The sequence below is a fragment of the Hibiscus syriacus genome, unplaced genomic scaffold (genome assembly GCF_006381635.1).
Source record: "Hibiscus syriacus cultivar Baekdansim isolate YM2019G1 unplaced genomic scaffold, ASM638163v2 tig00112762_pilon, whole genome shotgun sequence".
NCBI lineage: Eukaryota > Viridiplantae > Streptophyta > Magnoliopsida > Malvales > Malvaceae > Hibiscus > Hibiscus syriacus.
Genome location: NW_024063399.1, coordinates 341273 through 359851, shown reverse-complemented (window position 1 = coordinate 359851; position 18579 = coordinate 341273). Strand labels below are relative to the sequence as shown.

At 38.0% G+C, this 18579-nt stretch overlaps 1 pseudogene; it reads right to left on the bottom strand.

The window, feature by feature from the left end:
* Positions 1–4994: 4994 nt before the first annotated feature.
* LOC120183419 lies at positions 4995–7131 on the bottom strand (annotated as a pseudogene).
* Positions 7132–18579: the final 11448 nt, after the last annotated feature.

Here is an 18579-nt window from a genome sequence, read left to right as displayed (position 1 = left end):
ATACTTCAAGTCCAAGAAAATATCTCAATTCTCCCAAGTCTTTCATTTTGAACTTAGAACTCAGTATACACTTGAGCTCTTCTATCATATCAGTATTACTTCCAGTAATTAGCAAATCGTCTACATAAACCAGCACAACAATCAACTTGTCTTCTACTCGCCTTGTAAACAACGAGTAATCATGCTTGCTCTGTTGAAAACCCGCTGATATGAGGGCTTCAGACAGCTTCTTGTTCCATTGTCTAGAAGCCTGCTTGAGTCCATATAGAGACTTTTGCAGCCGACAAACCATATGCTCCCCCTGGCTGGAAAAACCTTCTGGCAACTGCATGTAGACTTCTTCTACCAAATTTCCTTGCAAAAAAGCATTGTGAACATCCATTTTCCATAACGGCCAGTCAAAGATGGAAGCAAGAGCCAAAATCAGTCTCATAGTGGTGAGTTTAGCAATAGGAGAAAATGTCTCCACATAGTCAACCCCCTCCTTTTGATTGTACCCTTTGGCCACCAACCGAGCCTTGAATCTTTCCACCTCACCCGAAGCATGGTACTTAATTTTATAAACCCATTTGCAGCCAATGGGAACTTTACCAGAAGGAAAAGGTACCACAGTCCAAGTATTATTTAATTCCAATGCATGAATCTCTTCTCTCATGGCCTGCTGCCATTGCGGATTTTGACAAGCTTCACGATAAGTGGTGGGTTCATGAAAATGAGAAACAGAGGCTAAAAAATGTTGAGTCGGTAAAGGTAAATGAGAGTAAGAAATGTACTTAGAAATGGGATAAGCAGTAGAGGATGAAGTGGATTCGCAAATGCAAACATAATCGTTTAACCAATTTGGAGGCTTGGAGACACGAGAGGAACGTCTAGACAGAACACAATCTTGTGCTAAAGAAGGAATACTAGCCTGAGGAGAACTTGTTGAAAAATTAGATGGACTACCAGATGCACCTATTGAGACATTAGAAGGAGAAATTGATGGAATAGGTGACACATCATGAAATTCTCGGGAAGAACTAGAAGGATTATCAACAGGAGACATATTAGTTGGTATTGAAGATTCAAGAACTAGAAAATCAGAATCAGGAATATGAGAATGTGCAGGAAAAAAATGAGAAGATTCTGAAATAGGAAAATGAAAGGGAAAGATAACTTCATGGAAGACAACATCTCTACTCACAAGAAACTGCTTCGATTGAAGACTAAACAGAAGGTACCCCTTTTGAGTTGAAGAATATCCCATGAAAACACAAGGAATAACCTTAGAAGAAAACTTGTCAGAATAGTTAAGCTTGGTAGCATAACATAGACACCCAAATACCCTTAAATGAGAAAGATCAGGAACTCTATGATGAAGGGCTTCAAAAGGAGTTTTGAAATTCAAAACTGAGGAAGGTAACCGGTTTATTATATAGCAAGTTGTAGTAACACACTCTCCCCAAAACTTAATAGGAACTTTTGAGTGAAAACGAAGTGCCCTTGCAACTTTGAGAATATGCCTATGTTTGCGTTCAATAACCTCGTTTTGTTGGGGGTCCGAACGCAGGAGCTTTGGTGAAGAATTCCAAGTGAACTAAAAAACTCAGAACAATGAGAATTAAAAAATTCAGTGCCATTGTCACTACGAATTATTTGAACAACGGCTGAAAATTGAGTCTTGACAAAGATGATGAATTTTTTAAGAGATATAATAGTGTCATTCTTCAATCTCAACAAGTGCACCCAAGTCATACGAGTAAAGTCATCAACTATAGTTAAAAAGTACCTATGACCACTATGTGTAGCAATTCGATGAGGACCCCATAAATCTATATGAATGAGACTAAAAGGAGCTAGTGAAGAAGTGAGACTAATAGGAAATGAGAGTCTAGTTTGTTTGGCTAAAGGACAGATGGGACAAGAGTGTAGTAATTTGGAATCCAAGTTAACAGAATGTAACAAAGGTAGTTAATTCATAGTTGAAAAAGCAGCATGTCCCAAATGAGAGTGCCAAAGACTCGTATTATTACCAGAAACAGCAGTCATACATTCAGATACAGGACTATAATCAACCAATTTTGAATCACAAGACAAACTAGAGGAAACACTATAAGACTGCACATTTGAGGAAGTATATGTAGATGACAAACCAGTAGATGAAGCTGATGACTGAAAAAAATAAAGCCCCCTAAACTCTTTACCAATCCCCTTCATCATTCCACTTGAGAGGTCCTGTAGAAGACAAAAGTCAGGATAAAAAAATAACAGAACAGTGCAGGTCACGGGTAAGCTTTGAAATGGAGATTAGATTGTGAGTACAATTTGGGATATATAACACATTAGACAATCTTGTGGTTGAATTTAGGAAGCAGGAACCAATATATTTAATCGGAACAGTTTTACCATTAGGCAATTGAATTGACCGGGAGGAACACAAGATAGGAGATTGCAAGCATTGTAAATCAGATAATATGTGATCTGTAGCACATGTATCTAAGACCCACGTTAGTGACTTGCTAGAGGCAGGTAAACAACTATCAACAATACCTGCAAGATTCACAGCAGAATCAACCGAAGCATGATATGACAGAAGATTAATAATCTGGTTATACTGCTCCTGAGTAAAGGTCGGTGCCAAGGGAACCAATGAATGTGACTTGGCAGAGACACCAGCAGGATCGGATGCAACAACAGGATCAGAGACAACTACTGCAGCCTGGGCGTTCTTGCGTTTAGAGAACTTGAAATCAGGTGGAAACCCTATAAGATGATAACAACTATCTCGTTTGTGACCTTTAACCTTGCAATAGTCACAAACACCTTGAAACCGGCGACGATAAGGAGTCCCAGAGCTTTTGGAGTAAAACACCGACGAATCGAGACTGGAAGGTACAACAGAGAGCTGAACTCGCTGAGACTCCTCTTGAGCAACCATGGAGTACGCCTGGTTCACCGAAGGAAGGGGCTGCATCAATAGAATTTGACTTCGAACCGACGAGTAAGTCTCATTTAAGCCCATCAGAAATTGAAGAAGTTGCTGCTGAGCAAGGTTCCTGGAGTACTGCTGCGAGCTTGCACATTCACATGATGGAATCGGCACAAGCGTAGCATATTCATCCCACAGTATCTTCAATTTAGTGAAGTAAGTCGAAACACTCAACTCACCTTGAGAAATGGTGGCTATTTCATGATGAAGGAAGAAAATCCTTGAACCGTGTACTTTATCAAAGCATTCCTTCAGGTCACTCCAAACTGAAGCCGCATTTGAGGCAAAGACTATGCCAGCCGAGAGCTCCCTACTCACGACGTTGAGAATCCAGGACAAGACAATGGCATTACACCTCTCCCACTGAGGATGTAAATCAAGATCATAGTGCTCCTTCTGGCAAGTGCCATCAATGAAGCCGAGTTTGTTCTTCGCCAACAGCACGATGCGCACCGATCTGCTCCAGACGTTGTAGTTCTCTAATCCAACGAGCTGATGAGAGATTAGCAGAGTACCTGGAGTATCTGATGGATGCAAGAAGAGAGGGTGATTGAAATCAACAGTAGCTGATTCTTTCATTGGAGGCATGGCAATGGAGATCGTCGAACAAAATCCCTAGTAGAGTGATTTGGGGAAAGACGAGAGAGAAGAGAATTGGTGTGGGAACGAAGCTAAACCACACTTACTTGGTTTAGAAATGGGCCAAGTAGAGTAACCCAATAGGAGAAAGCCTGGTAACTGATACCATGTTAAAAAAATGCCTCGTATATATTATTACGCTGCTAAACTACAATATATAGTACTGTACAAGCAATAATACAAGAGCTAAAAATAACTGCTCCTAACTAATTCTCTAACAGCCTATTAACCGACTTCTAACAAACTAATTAATTATTTGCTATCTTAACAGTTCTACCATGTGTATGGATCTCAACACACGAGAAAAAAGACCAGGATTGATCACAAGATTTAATATTTTAGTGCCACTATGAGACAATGACTCAATGAATACAGCATTGGAAAAACATGCGATTTAGTATAAAACTCTTAATGGCAAACTTTTCACCTAATTGTATAAAACATGAAATATCTAATCTCATTGCCTAATGGTAGATCCCACTGGAATCAAAGCACAATCTCCACATGCAAAATTTTCAGTTAGGACTTGGTACCACTGTAGACAAAACTATGTAGCACTCGGAATCAGATCATTTATCATCCTTCGAGGCTATGTACCAGTATGTACCACCATTTCACTTAACAGTAAGAGAATGTGAGATACTAAGATTCCTACTTTCAATTCTAGAACATGGTGTCTAGCTAATTCCATAAATACGCAGACTTGAATACGATCAACTTGTTATGTATGACACAAAGAATAAGAAAAACTTCAGTAGGCAGAAATCAATGCAAAGTTTTATCACTAAGTAGAGAGCCAAACCAACTTTAATTCTATTATAAGTATCAACTTGATAACAAGTGACCCGAGCAATGCAACAATTTAGTATTCAGAGAACATAAAATTTTCACTAATTAACCATAGTGCAGGGAAATGAAAACGTGAATACTCATGCAGCTGCAGCACATATCTCTTGATGGCAGACTTCGAGTCACATGATTCCCATGATAAATTAGAACCCTCGGATTCAAGTCTGGAGTAACTGATTAAAATTACATTACATACACTGGAGAAGCTTGTCTAGCTCTGTTTATGATATTAGTTGAATATTTATATAACCTTTGTCCTTCATATATGTAATTATCAGCTCCGTATTTCTTGAAAATGCAAACGATCCATCATGTTAAAGGATAATCGTCCAGTTCACTTCCATTTTCAACAAAATCAGCTAGGCCTCACTAACTCTAATACTCAGGGTTTCAAATCACGGTCACAATCGTGTTTTCGTTCATTTTGGGTTTACTATGATTGTGGCCGTCGTGGGCGATATTGCAGGTGTAGCGGGTAACTCGGACGGCGACGATATACAACAGCCTGTGACACCATGGTTATCTCCTCTACTAACGTCTAGCGCAACAAAACCTTCTCGATTTCATCCCACAAATCTGAATTTTTTGAGAACTTCTTAAATACTGGATAAGTTTCTTGGCCTCCTCAACCCTAGATATGCTAACAAGTCCATTCACAAGCAATTTCATAGTCGAAAATTTCGGAACCAAGTTTTTCTCCATACATTCCCTACAAATCCTCAAACCAGACTCATAATCCCCACCTTGATATGTGAAATGCACCAAATTAAAATAGCAATAACTATCTGGCTTCAAACCGCTGAAATGTTTATGAAGGAATTGGAATCTGTGAAGGAATTGGAATCTGTCAGGAATTGAAATCCAATTCCATATTTTGTTTAGTTGGCAGGAAATTGAATTGGAATCCAATTTCATATTATGTTTGGTTCGCAGACATGTCAGATGAATTTGATTTCAGTAATGTAAAATGACAGGATTGTCCTTCTTGTTTTTTTTTTGTTTAATTTTAGTTTGTTTTATAAATTACATGTAACAATATATTATAAAAATTTAAAAAATATTAAATTTTAATTTTATTGATTGATTATTCATTTCAATAAATTATAAAAATCATGCTAATAAACATCATAAGTTAAAATCAACTCAATTAGGGATGGCCATGGGTCGAGTTTTTGGTCCACCCGACCCGACCCGAGAACAAGAGAATCTCCATCCGAGACCCGACCTGACCAAAATAAAGTTTCACCCGACCCGAATATATGAATTAGAAATCCAACCCGACCCGAAATAATAATAAAATATTTTTATTCAATAAAAACAATGACTTAATCGGGGAAAAATTATATATATAGGGGTATTATTGTAATTATTCCTAAATATATAAGGTAAAATTATATATTTTTTCAGGTCGGATCGGGTATTTTCACCCTAAACCCGAACTCAACCAGACCCTACCAAAATAAAGTTTCACCCGACCCTACCTGAATATATGAATTAGAAATCTGACCCGAAATAATAAAAAAATATTTTTATTCAATATATGAATAAGTTATCAAAAGATTGATGAGGGTAGTATGGTTAAATTTCAATTCCATCCAACAAGATAATTGAATTCCATCCAACAAGATAATTGAATTCTATTATAGAATGGATGGAACTCACTTTTCCTCGTTTGATGGAAAGTTGAAGTCATGAGTGATTCTAATTACCTTTGAAAACTTGAACCAAACATGAAAAAGTGATGAAATTAGATTTCAATTCTTCTAATTCCAAGAGACTCCTGCAAACCATGTGCGAACCAAACGTCACCTTAGCTTCCTCCAAATTCCCTTCCTTACCGAACCCATGAATCAAATGGTTATAGGTAACCGAGTTCGGGTTTATCCCTTTCGACATCATCCCGAGAAGTAAAGCCTTAGCTTCATTAGACTTCTTCAACATACACAAGCTCTGAATCCTGATATTATAAGTACTAACCCCAACAGGAATCCCATATTCCTTCATCAAATTCAACACTTTCCCAACATCTTCATATTTTTCTTCCTCATAAAACCCAGTTAACAAAGTCCCAAACGTCGTCTCATTCGGTTTAACTCCTTTGTTTTTCATATCAACCAAAATGGAATAGACTGAACTCGAAGACCCAGATTGACAAAAGGCTTTAATTACATTATTATAAGTTTCTATATCAGGATCGATCCCATATCTTTGAGGAAATTCCGCAAATATTCTCTTCACTTCTTCATAATCCTTCGCTATCAACCCCGCCACGAGCAAAGCGTTCAATGATTTCGTTGAACGGCATAACCCCTTGTTGTAAAATTCATCAAAGGCCGTTACGGTGCGTTCTAGCATCTTGGCTTGACCATAGTGGATTAAAGAATGGGAAGCGAAACGCGTGTTTTGTAAGTCTGGGCGGGAACGGAGCTCGTTGAGGAAATTGTCGATCGATTCGAAATGGTTGCCTTCGGCGAGTTTGGAGATGGCGACCGAGAAAGTAATTCGGTGCAGATTTCGATGATGCGGTCGGGGTCTTGCTCGGATTTTAGGAGGGAGAGGGTGACGCCTGATTTTTTGTGGGAGGTGAGAGGGGTGGAATCTTGGGAGAGTATTGAGAAGTAGCGGAGGCGGAAAGCTACGGCGGACGGAGAACGGTTGCGGGCGAATAAGGCCATTTTTTAGGATCAAAGTTTAATTTTTTGTAAAGCTGAAGGCTTCGTAGTTGGAGATCAGTGTGACCCCTGAGAAAAGAGCAGTCTTTTCTTTTCACTGAGCCTAGAGAAGAAAGGGTAAACATACTCTTTTCATCAGTCGACGTATATTGAATTTCCTTTTTGTCACATACAATTTAAAATATTTCAATTTGATCACTTAACTTTTGAATTGTTTCATCTTCATCCCCTTTGGTTTGGTTCTTAAAATCATTACTTTTGTTTCATCTTCATCCCCTTTGGTTTGGTTCTTAAAATCATTACTTTGTATCTCTCTAAGTTGTTCCTTTGTTGTTTTTGCAACTTCGTTCTGTTTTTTTTCTGTTTGGTTCCGGGGGTTTCGACTTATCCCTTGAAAGGTTGGAAAAATAAGAGATACGGTTAGAATAACAAAAGTACCACTGAAAGGTTTCAGCTATGGTGTCCAGCTGGTGGGACGAAATCAATGAGTCTACTCACTATGAATTTCACTCTTTTTCAATTTTGATTTTTGAAGTCTTCATTCATTTTTATTTGATTCACTCAACTGTTCTTCAAATATTCACTTGATTTTTGTCTCAGCAATACTATGTTATTCGAATTGGAGTGTAAGTGTCTGATACGAGTATATATCCTTAGTTTTTTCTTTCATATATTTGAAGAATCCTTGAAGTTCATATCTCCATACAAATGTTCCAAATATAAATACTTTAAGAAAAATGAAGAGTTCAAGCAACATAGTTGGATTATGTTCATGAATACACTCGAGAACAAGGAAATCGACTGAGATATGTGTCGGTTTCAACATACTGTAAATTTTCCTACAAATAGGACTGCAATCTGCCACCCCTCCCTCAATCACTCTTCAATAATGGACCTTACAATCTGGTTCACTTTCTGTCTTCTACTTGTTTCTTCTCTTTATCTTGCCCTAAGAAGGAAAAACTCAAAAAACCATCCACCGAGTTCCTTGGGGTTTCCTTTCATAGGCCAAAGCCTTAGCTTTCTGCAGGCTATGCGAACCAACGAGATTGAATAATGGCTTCGAGAGGAAATATGGTCATGTTTCTAAACTCAACCTCCTTGGTACCCGACTGTCTTCCTACACGGGCAGAGCGCTAACAAATTCATCGTCACTTGTGATGCCAACATACTTTGAAACCAGCAACCAGCACCGTTTAGAAAGATCTGTGGGGAGAGAAATTTGACAGAGCTGACCGGTGACGATCACAAGCGTGTGAGGGGAGCCATTGTTTCGTTCTTAAAGCCTGAAATATTGAAGCAATATGTTGGGAAGATAGATGAAGAAATTAGAAATCATTTGGCGATGCATTAGCATGAGGCTCAAAAGGTCATGGTAAGCCGTCTATGCTGCTAGTATACAACATTTAAAACCTAGATCGATAAGTAAATCGGCAGAAGGATTTGATCGATACGATACCGATCTTGAGTTTTAGTTCGGGATTTTAGGTACAATTAGTCCTTCATAATTTTTAACTATGTTTCTTTATATACACAGGTAATGCCAGTGATGAAGACTCTCACTTTCAACATAATGAGCTCTCTCTCATTCAGCATATAACAAGGGGAAAGAAGAAATAAAATTGTCGAGCTTATTCAACGTATGATGAACGCCCTGTCATCGCTACCGATAAATCTTCCCTTCACACGGTTCAACCGCATCCTGAAAGCTAGTGCAAAGCTTCGAGCATTGATCAAGGATCTTATAAATGAAAGGAGGGTCGTATTGGAGAAACGGATCTCTGATCCTACCGAGGATCTCATCACTTGTTTAGTTGGTATCGGAAAGAACGACCATTCGATTTGTATGTCCGATGAAGAAATCGTGGACAACGTAATAGGTATAATGATAGCAGGGCAAGAAACATCCTCCATTCTTATTACCTTCTTGGTCAAGCTTTTGGGTACGGATTGGTCCCTCTATACAAAAATCGTGCAAGATAAGCGGACGATTCAGTTTTTGGAATGTATCAAACTCCCGGAATAAGTGAATAACTTGCAGTCTACTAATTAAGCTTTGAAATTATAGAACATGAAGAGATAGCCAAGACCAAAACTTTGGAGGAGCTTTTAACTTAGTATGACCTTGCCAAGATGAAATACACATGGAGTATAGCAATGAAGACTTTAAGAATGAACCCTCCACTGTTAAGTTCTTTCAGGAAAGTCCTAAAAGAGTTTGAATATGAAGGATACACTATCCCAAAAGGATGGCAAGTATGAATGTTGGGGAAATTGGGTTATTTCCCACACGAGCGTAGTTTCAAAATTGATCTAAAATGTTAAGATCAAAACCACCAAAGGTTGCACAACATGTAAACCTGTCAAACTATTGAATATTGAAACACAATGGAAAAACCGAATAAAAAAAATAAAGGAGAGAATACACAAAATTTACGAGGTTCAACGAGAATATCGTTTACACCTCGGGCACCACACCAAAGTGAGAGAATGAAGAAAACAAATGGAAAAGAGAACTTGTTTTGGGATGATTTCTAATGAAATACTTAGGCCTATTTATAGTTGAGTTTTAAAGACTAAACTTATAAATAACCTAATATTTAGGGATCAAACATGAAAAATAGGTTGGCCACCTACCAAAAAATTTTCCAATGTGTACAAGTTAGCCACCAAATATGAAATTCCCATGTTCAAAGTTTGGCCACCAACCAAGATGAAATTTCCAACTTGCCAACTTAATTTCAAGCCAAATCTAACAAATCTCCACCTTGGTTTGAAATTACCAAGCCTACTCAACTTCTTCAACTCCCCAAATTTGTAGTGCCTCTAATTGCGCTCACAAGTGCCACACACCCGAAGGTGTTCATATTTTCAGGATGTTAATCAAGTTCAAACAATGATTGAACTTGATTATTGTTACCACCTTGGTCATCATATCTGCAGGATTTTCTGATGTCACAATTTTCTGAAGTATAATCTTTTCTTCTTCAAAGATCTCCCGCACAAAGTGATACCTCACTTCGATATGCTTAGTCCTTGAATGGTAGACTTGATTTTTCGCTAAGTGAATAGTGCTCTGACTGTCACAATAGAGACTAATGTGAATTTGAACAACTCCCAAATCTTCCATCAACCAGTTAAGCCAAATTGCTTCCTTTACAGCCTCTGAAACTGCCATGTATTATGTCTCTGTAGTAGACAATGCCACCGTAGATTGCAAAGTAGACTTCTAACTTACTGGGGCTTTAGCAAGAGTAAACAAATACCCAGTAGTTGATCGACGCTTATCCAAATCACCGGCATAATCGGAATTAGCATATCCAACCACACACTGACCAAGTGCTTCATCTTGTTCAAAAACTAAACCAACATCCACGGTTTGTTGGAGATACCGTAGAATCCATTTCACAGCTCGCCAATGTCTTTCTCCAGGATCATGCATGTACCTGCTCACAAATCCAACTGCTTGTGAAATGTTAGGACGCGTACACACCATTGCATACATCAAGCTTCCAACTACATTAGCATATGGAACTTTTGCCATATACTCTCGTTCTTCGTTATTTTTAGTAGATAATTGAGAACTAAGTTTCAAATGAGAAGCCAGTGGGATACTTACATGTTTAGTATTTTCATTCATGCCAAAACATTGTAATACATTTCTCAGATACAGCTTCTGTGTTAAACAAAGCTTCCCTCTTTATCTATCTCTGCTTATCTCCATACCAAGAATCTTCTTGGCCTCACCTAGATCTTTCATCTCAAATTCTTGATTCAACTGAGCCTTTAATTTGTCTATCTCCTTTTGACTCTTCGAAGCGATCAACATATCGTCAACGTACAAGAGAAGATAAATGAAAGATCCATCTTTGAGCTTTTGCAAATACATACAATGATCATATTTGCTTCTAATGCACTTTTTCCACCTCATAAAGCTATCAAATTACTTATACCACTGCCTCGGAGATTGCTTCAATCCATATAGCGATTTGTTCAGCTTACAAACACATTTCTCATAACCACCATCTTTGTATCCTTATGGCTGAGTCATATAGATCTCCTCTTCTAAATCACCGTGCAAGAAAGCCGTCTTTGCATCAAGTTGAGCTAGCTCCAAATTCAACTGTGCTACCATGGCCAACAATATTCTAACGGAGGAATGTTTCACAACAGGGGAAAATACTTCATTGTAGTTGATTCCCTCCTTTTGAGCGTAGCCTTTAGCTATCAACCATGCCTTGTAGCGAACATCTTTCTTGCTATGAGATCCATCTGTCTTTACAAATACCCATTTGCATCCAATTGCTCTTTTACCTTTTGGTAATTGTGTCAGTTTCCAAGTGTTGTTCTTTTGGAGAGATTACATTTCTTCATCCATGGCACTTTTCCACTTATCACTTTCCAAGCTTTGTATTGATTCTTGGTAAGTGATAGGGATATCATCATCAACAACTGGAAGAGCATAGGCCACCATATCAACAAATCGAGCAGGTCTACGAATTTCTCTCCTTGGCCTTATAACTGCAAGTAGTTTTGGTGTCTCCAATGATTCTTGGGTTTGAACCTCTTCATCTTCTGATTCTTCTATTGGAGTTGAAGAATCAGTTGCATCAACTTCTGGGATAATCGTCTGCTGAAACTCCACCTGTTTTGGAATATGCTCTACCTGCTGCGGAGTACTACTTGTCTGGACAGCTTCATTTGTTACCTTCTTTACTAGGGCAAATTCATCAAAGGTAACATCTCTACTACAAATTATCTTATTGGTGTCTAAACACCAAAGGTGGAATCCCTTCACTCCATGGGTGATTCCCATAAAGAGAGCATTCTTTGCTCTCGGATCAAGCTTGAATTCCTTCACATGATAATAAGCAGTGAATCCAAATACATGTAAGGAATCATAATCAGTAGCAGGTTTTCCAGACCATACCTCCAATGGTGTTTTTCCTCCTATCACCGATGACGGCAGATGATTGATGAGATGGCCAATATATGTCACAACCTCAGCCCAAAATGCCTTGCCTAACCCAGCATTAGACAACATACATCGAACTTTCTCCAATAATGTTCGATTCATACGCTCTGCCACCCCATTCTGTTGTGGTGTATTTCTAACAGTGAAGTGTCGAACAATACCATACTCATGGAAAACGTCAAAGAATGGGTCACTTTTATATTCCCCTCCATTGTCCGTCCTAAGGCGTTTGATCTTTCTACCAGTCTGGTTCTCGATCATATTTTTCCATTTAAGGAAAATTTGAAGTACTTCATATTTAGACTTCATCGGATACACCCAAACTCTTATGGAAAAGTCATCTACAAAAGTTACAAAATAATGGTTTCCTCCCAAAGACGATGTCTTTGAAGGACCCCATACATCTGAGTGTATATAATCCACAATATCTTTTTGTATTATGTATAGTGGTGCCAAACTTTAATCTCTTCTGCTTTCCCAGCACACAATGCTCGCAAAAGTTCAATTTGCAAGTCTTTGCACCTTTCAACAATCATTTCTTTGCTAGAATTTTAAAAGGATTTCTCTCCAGCATATCCCAACCGCATATGCCACAACTGGGTTGCGTCCAAATCATCACCTCAAGAAGCTGCTGCCACTGCTCCAATAATTGTACTACCTTGGTAGTAATACAAATTATTTTTCGTGATGCCCTTCATCATCACAAGTGCACCATATGTGACTTTTAAAACTCCATCTCTCATAGTGACTAATGAGCCTTTGGATTCCAAGGCTCCCAACGAGATGAGATTTTTCTTCAAACTGGGTACGTATCGGACATCCGTCAGAACTCTGGTTGATCCATCTTGATTCTTCAATCGAATTGAACCTATCCCAACAGTTTTACAGGCATTGTCATTGCCCATATAAACAACTCATGCATTTAGTTCTACTAAATCGGAGAACCACTCCCGATTAGGGGACATATGATAGGTGCAACCCGAATCTAATATCCATTCATCTGAATGGAATGTTGTTTATGAAGCAACCAATGATATGTCAGAGTCATTTGCATCATGCTCTGCAACACATGCATCTGGAGCAGCTTTTCCTTTCTTCTTCAACTTCGGACAATCTTTCTTCCAATGGCCTTTCTCATGACAAAAGGCACATTCATCTTTTCCCAGTTTGGACTTCAACTTTGATCTCTCTCTCCACTTTAACTTTTGACTTTTCGAGCGACCTCTTGCCATCATGGCCTCCGCTACTTCGTACTTGCTCTCCTTCTTGGTTTTCTTCCTGAGCTCATAACTATACAATGCAGCAGTTACATCTTTAAGGGTAACATTATCCTTACCATGAAGTAACATTGTCTCAAGGTGTTCAAATTCATCTGGAAGAGATGACAACAACATCAAGGCTAAATCTTCATCTTTGAAGGTTTTATCCATGCCCAATAAGTATGCCACTAGCTCATTGAATGCAGTGATGTGTTCATTCATTCTGGTGCCTGGTTGATAATCAAATCTGAACAATCTTTTCTTCATGTAGAGAGAATTTTGAGAGCTTTTCTTTAGGAATTTTTTCTCCAATGCTTTCCATATCTTACTTGTAGAAGTCTCGTTCTTGTAGCCATACTTCTGCTCCTTGGAAAGACAAGATCGAATCGTGTTGCACGCCAAATGATTGTTTGTTCCCCATTCTTTCTCCTCCATATATTCGGGTTTTTCTTCCTCAATGGCGATGTCTAGACCTTGTTGGAATAAAACGTCTAACATCTCGCCTTATCACATGCCAAAATGACCGGATCCATCAAACAACTCCACCGAGAAATTTGCATTTGACATCACCCTCCTCACCGGTCTAGATGAAGAGCTTGATGTCTGAACTGATCCGTATTTTGGCATTTTAATTCTAACGAGCAATATTTAATATCACAAACTTTATCTTTTCAATAACAGAACCACCAGGATAACCTCAACAGAAGCTCTGATGCCAATTATTGGGGAAACTGGGTTATTTCCCACACGAATGTAGTTTCAAAATTGACCTAAAATATCAAGATCAAAACCACCAAAGGTTGCACAACGGATAAACCTGTCAAACTATTGAATATTGAAACACAATGGAAAAATCGAATAAAAAACAATAAAGGAGAGAACACACCAAATTTACGAGGTTCAACGAGATTATCGTTTACTCCTCGGGCACCACACCGGATGATAACTTCACTATCAACAAAATATTACAACAAATGGAATTCTTTAGAATTCTCAAAGTGAGAGAATGAAGAAAACAAATGGAAGAGAGAACTTGTTTTGGGATGATTTCTAATGAAATACTTAGGCCTATTTATAGTTGAGTTTTAAGGACTAAACTTATAAATAACCTAATATTTTAGAGATCAAACATGAAAAATAAGTTGGCCACCTACCAAAGAATTTTCCAATGTGTACAAGTTAGTCACCAAATATGAAATTCCCATGTTCAAAGTTTGGCCACCAACCAAGATGAAATTTCCAACTTGCCAACTTAATTTCAAGTCAAATCTAACAATGAAATATATCTTTAAGATTAAATATGGCTATTAGTCCTTGTATTATGCATAAATTATGTATTTAGCATATCTATATATATTCTAATTTAGTAAAATTTAATCTCTATACTTTTCGAGATTTGAAATTCCAGTACTGAACTAAATGGTAGAATTCGTCCTATCTTTAACCAAGAGTATTCTTTTATGCATATGGGAAATATCTCTAATCATATATGCATGAAATTTTAGGTGATTTGGGATACAAACATGACACACATGGACGAGCGACTTTTCTCGGACCCGTCAAAGTTTGATCCATCGCGTTTTGAGAAACAAGAGTCGATCCCGCCTTCTTGCTTTGTGGCGTTCAGAGGAGGAGCACAGATTTGTCCCGAGAATAAGTTCGCACGAATCGAAACATTGGTTACAACTCATTACATGGTGACTTGGTTTAGATGAGTGCTTTGTTACTCGGAAAATCCCTTCTCGAGAATGTCATTTCCAGTTTTCAATAACGGGATGTTGATCGAAATTGAGACTAAGAACTCTGTTAGAATCCATTAAAACATAAAGCACTCTTTAGCATTTCAATGTAATTGTGCTCCTTTATACTCAATTAAACCGTCAATTTGACGATTTACAACATTTAATGCACTTGTTTATACAAAATAGACAGAGATTAAAGAATAACTAGCATCCCACTAATACAACAAGGTATTTCAAGCTTAGGGACGGAGCTCCCTAGGGCCCAAGAGGCCTCGGCCCCTGTTAAAATTTATATATTCGTTATAATTTTGGTTTAATAGTATTTTAGTTCATGTATAAATAAATATTTAAATTTAAAAATATACAAATTTATTAAATATTTAATCAAGTAGGGGTCGAACTAAAGAATGATAAGTTTATGTTCTCAAATTTTTGGTCTAATTACAATTTAAGTCATTGTAAGTTTAAATATTAGACAAATTAGAAGTTGTCTTTTGAGTTTTGAGTTTTTTTTTTGTAATTTAAGGTGAATACAAGGTAATATATGTACAAAGACTTTCAACTATTTGACAATGAACGTTCATACCCCTACATACGTGCTTGACCTCGTGACCTCAACGATAACAATATTCCCTTAATCACTAGGGTCGCTTGGTTCATACTGAATTTTGAGTTTAAATACCTAATAAGTCTTTATTTTTCTTAAATAATATAATATTTCGGCCTATGCCAATATTTAATTCTGGCTTCGTCCCTGTTTAAGCTGGAACCACCACCAACACGAGTAGTAATTGTAAGGAAGATACCACAACCTATAGTTACAATGCTTCCTTTCCAGAATTCATCATACATAAAAAGGGATAGCAACAAGCCTTGAATCACACCAACAAATACTTCATCATTGGAAACGAGTAACAAAATCAAAAGGGATATTCGATATCCCACAATCGACACACTGAATTTCGACACCCGATATGCAATACACATGAACACCATTAAAATGAAAATGACCGACGAAAATATATTAATAACTCTATATTCTACTGAGCTTGGGGCTATGATGCATATTGATTGGTCGAAGCTTATTGCAACAAATGCAAGTAGTACTTCAAGTGTTGTCCTAAAACCATGGGGATATGGCTTAATCAACGCTAGTGTTAGGAAAAAGGATACGATGAAGACAACTAATGTTGGAATATAGAAAAGAAGAAAATTCGATGGATCCAAGACCGATGTCCCCAGTAACAATGATTGGTACGATCCTTTGGAGTTTGAGTTGATTTTACCTTGCCAAACACCACCAGGAGGGCTAAGAGTGGCTTGGTATGTTGTAGCTAGAAGCAATCCTAGAATTACTAGTAAGGCATTCCGATCATCACTTGATATGTTATCCAAATCGTGAAAAACTAGTAATGATGCTTTTGATACGTAATTGATGATTTTCTTATCCAGCTTGCATTTAAACTTTGAAACTACTGGATCAAAACAACCAAGGAAAATGATAATGTTTTCGATGTTATTTTGTTGTCGAGCAACATCAAGTGTCGTCGAACCAACTTGATTGGTGGCATGCTTATCAGCCTTGCAGTTTAATAGCAGTTTGATCATTTGTTTAAGATATATAAAAGGAGGCAACAATTAGTTAATCATGTTTGCAAAGTACAAAAGAATCTATGTAACATTAACAAAGCCGATTAGTCGAACCTCGGGTTGATTATGGATGGTAGCTATGTGCAGTGCAGTGTTTCCATCTTCATCTTTCCGATTCACCACTTCCCCATACTCTTTCTTCGTATGCGTTCGAATTAGAACTCGACAAACATCGAGTCTGTTCTTTTCCACGGCGATATGCAAAGCAGTTCTATTCTTAATCGTAACATCTCTGATACATTCGGGACAAATCTCCAGAAAACTATCCAACATGCCATTGGGGTTTTCAACTTTACATATGAAGTTCAAAGGAGTCTCACTGTTCTTTCTTTGGAAACGAGCAAGATCTTTATTGATCTCCAGGAAGCGCAGAGCCATCTCTTTATGCCCGTTTTTAACGAGATGAAGTGGACACATTGGGGGTTTAGCTTCCGAGCAAACGATGGCTTTAAGTTCATAACCTCTATTGCGAACGCGATGCACCCTTCATCTGCACCTATGTATAAAGGAGTGTCGACAAACTCGACCTTGGCGAAGCACTTCAAAACATTTCCATCTCTATGAATCAAAGAGTACAAATCACTGATATCTACTGCACGAGCAGCTGTTCTTAAACTTTGATCCATGTGGGGAGGAATCAGGGCAAATTGTCGAAACACAAAGCAAAATTTGATGGGCTTGAAAGACTTACAACATTTTTTTAATAAGAATTGGAGGTCTCATTAAAAAAAACCCTTCATAATCATCAACATACTAAACTGTATGTCAACGAAAATTGGAAGGAGGACAAGAATACCTCATGATTTATTAAATAATCAAACCAGTACACCATAGAGGAAAGAACACACTAATCAGATACATATACTAAATCAAGAAAAACCAAAAAACCTCTAAGAAACCCCCCTCAAACAGCCAAATAAAACAAGGACAACCCTTTCTGATACCAACTCACACCTATCCCGAGACTTACATCACTAAAAACCAAAATAACCGAAAGCAACACTCAAATCCATTAATGTGAAAAACACATAACCGACTCCAAGAGACAAACCATCTACATATTTGGAGAAGCAACACAATCCAATCAATTAAAATTCCTTCAAAAACCGGTAACAGACCAAAGTATGAGCTTCCTCCGAGACACTTAAGCAACCTCAACCTTTTGCTTGCTCTTTTTAGATTCGCGAGGTTTTTTTTCTTCTTCCCGAGCTTTGAGCCCTTCCCAAGACCCTCTCCCTGCAACCAGATTGAATCACCTTTTGCCCCATTAGAAACCAATAAACCCATACTGATACCGTCTTCCAGGGCATGAGAGCAGATTGAATCACCTTTTGCCCCATTAGAAACCAATAAACCCATACTGATACCGTCTTCCAGGGCATGAGACTCCACAACGCTTTGATCTGATCGATCGAGGGCACCAGGTAAAGAAGACTCCAAAACTGAACATGACCTTGAAGCTAAACCAATCTCACCACCAGTGTTTCCATCGCCAGGTACAACTTTTTTCCCAAGCTGATTTGACAAATTTTCCAGCGATCTAAGTGGAAAGGAAACCGGTATAGCCTCAGGGGAACATCGACCAGGAGGAGGAGCTTCAATTAGAATATTAGAGTGGGCCAATGCAACCATGCTCGACTTGGTATTTAATAACAAACATTTAATATGGCTATGATTCTCTTGGAGCCTTTCGTTTCCACATGCTTGATATGTTAAAGAGTGCTTACATTTGGGTCAAATTTCCATTTAATTTAAAGAATGTTGCTTGATATGTTAAAGAATGTTTACTTTAGCACTTGTTGTTGCTTTAATCCAGGTACAACTA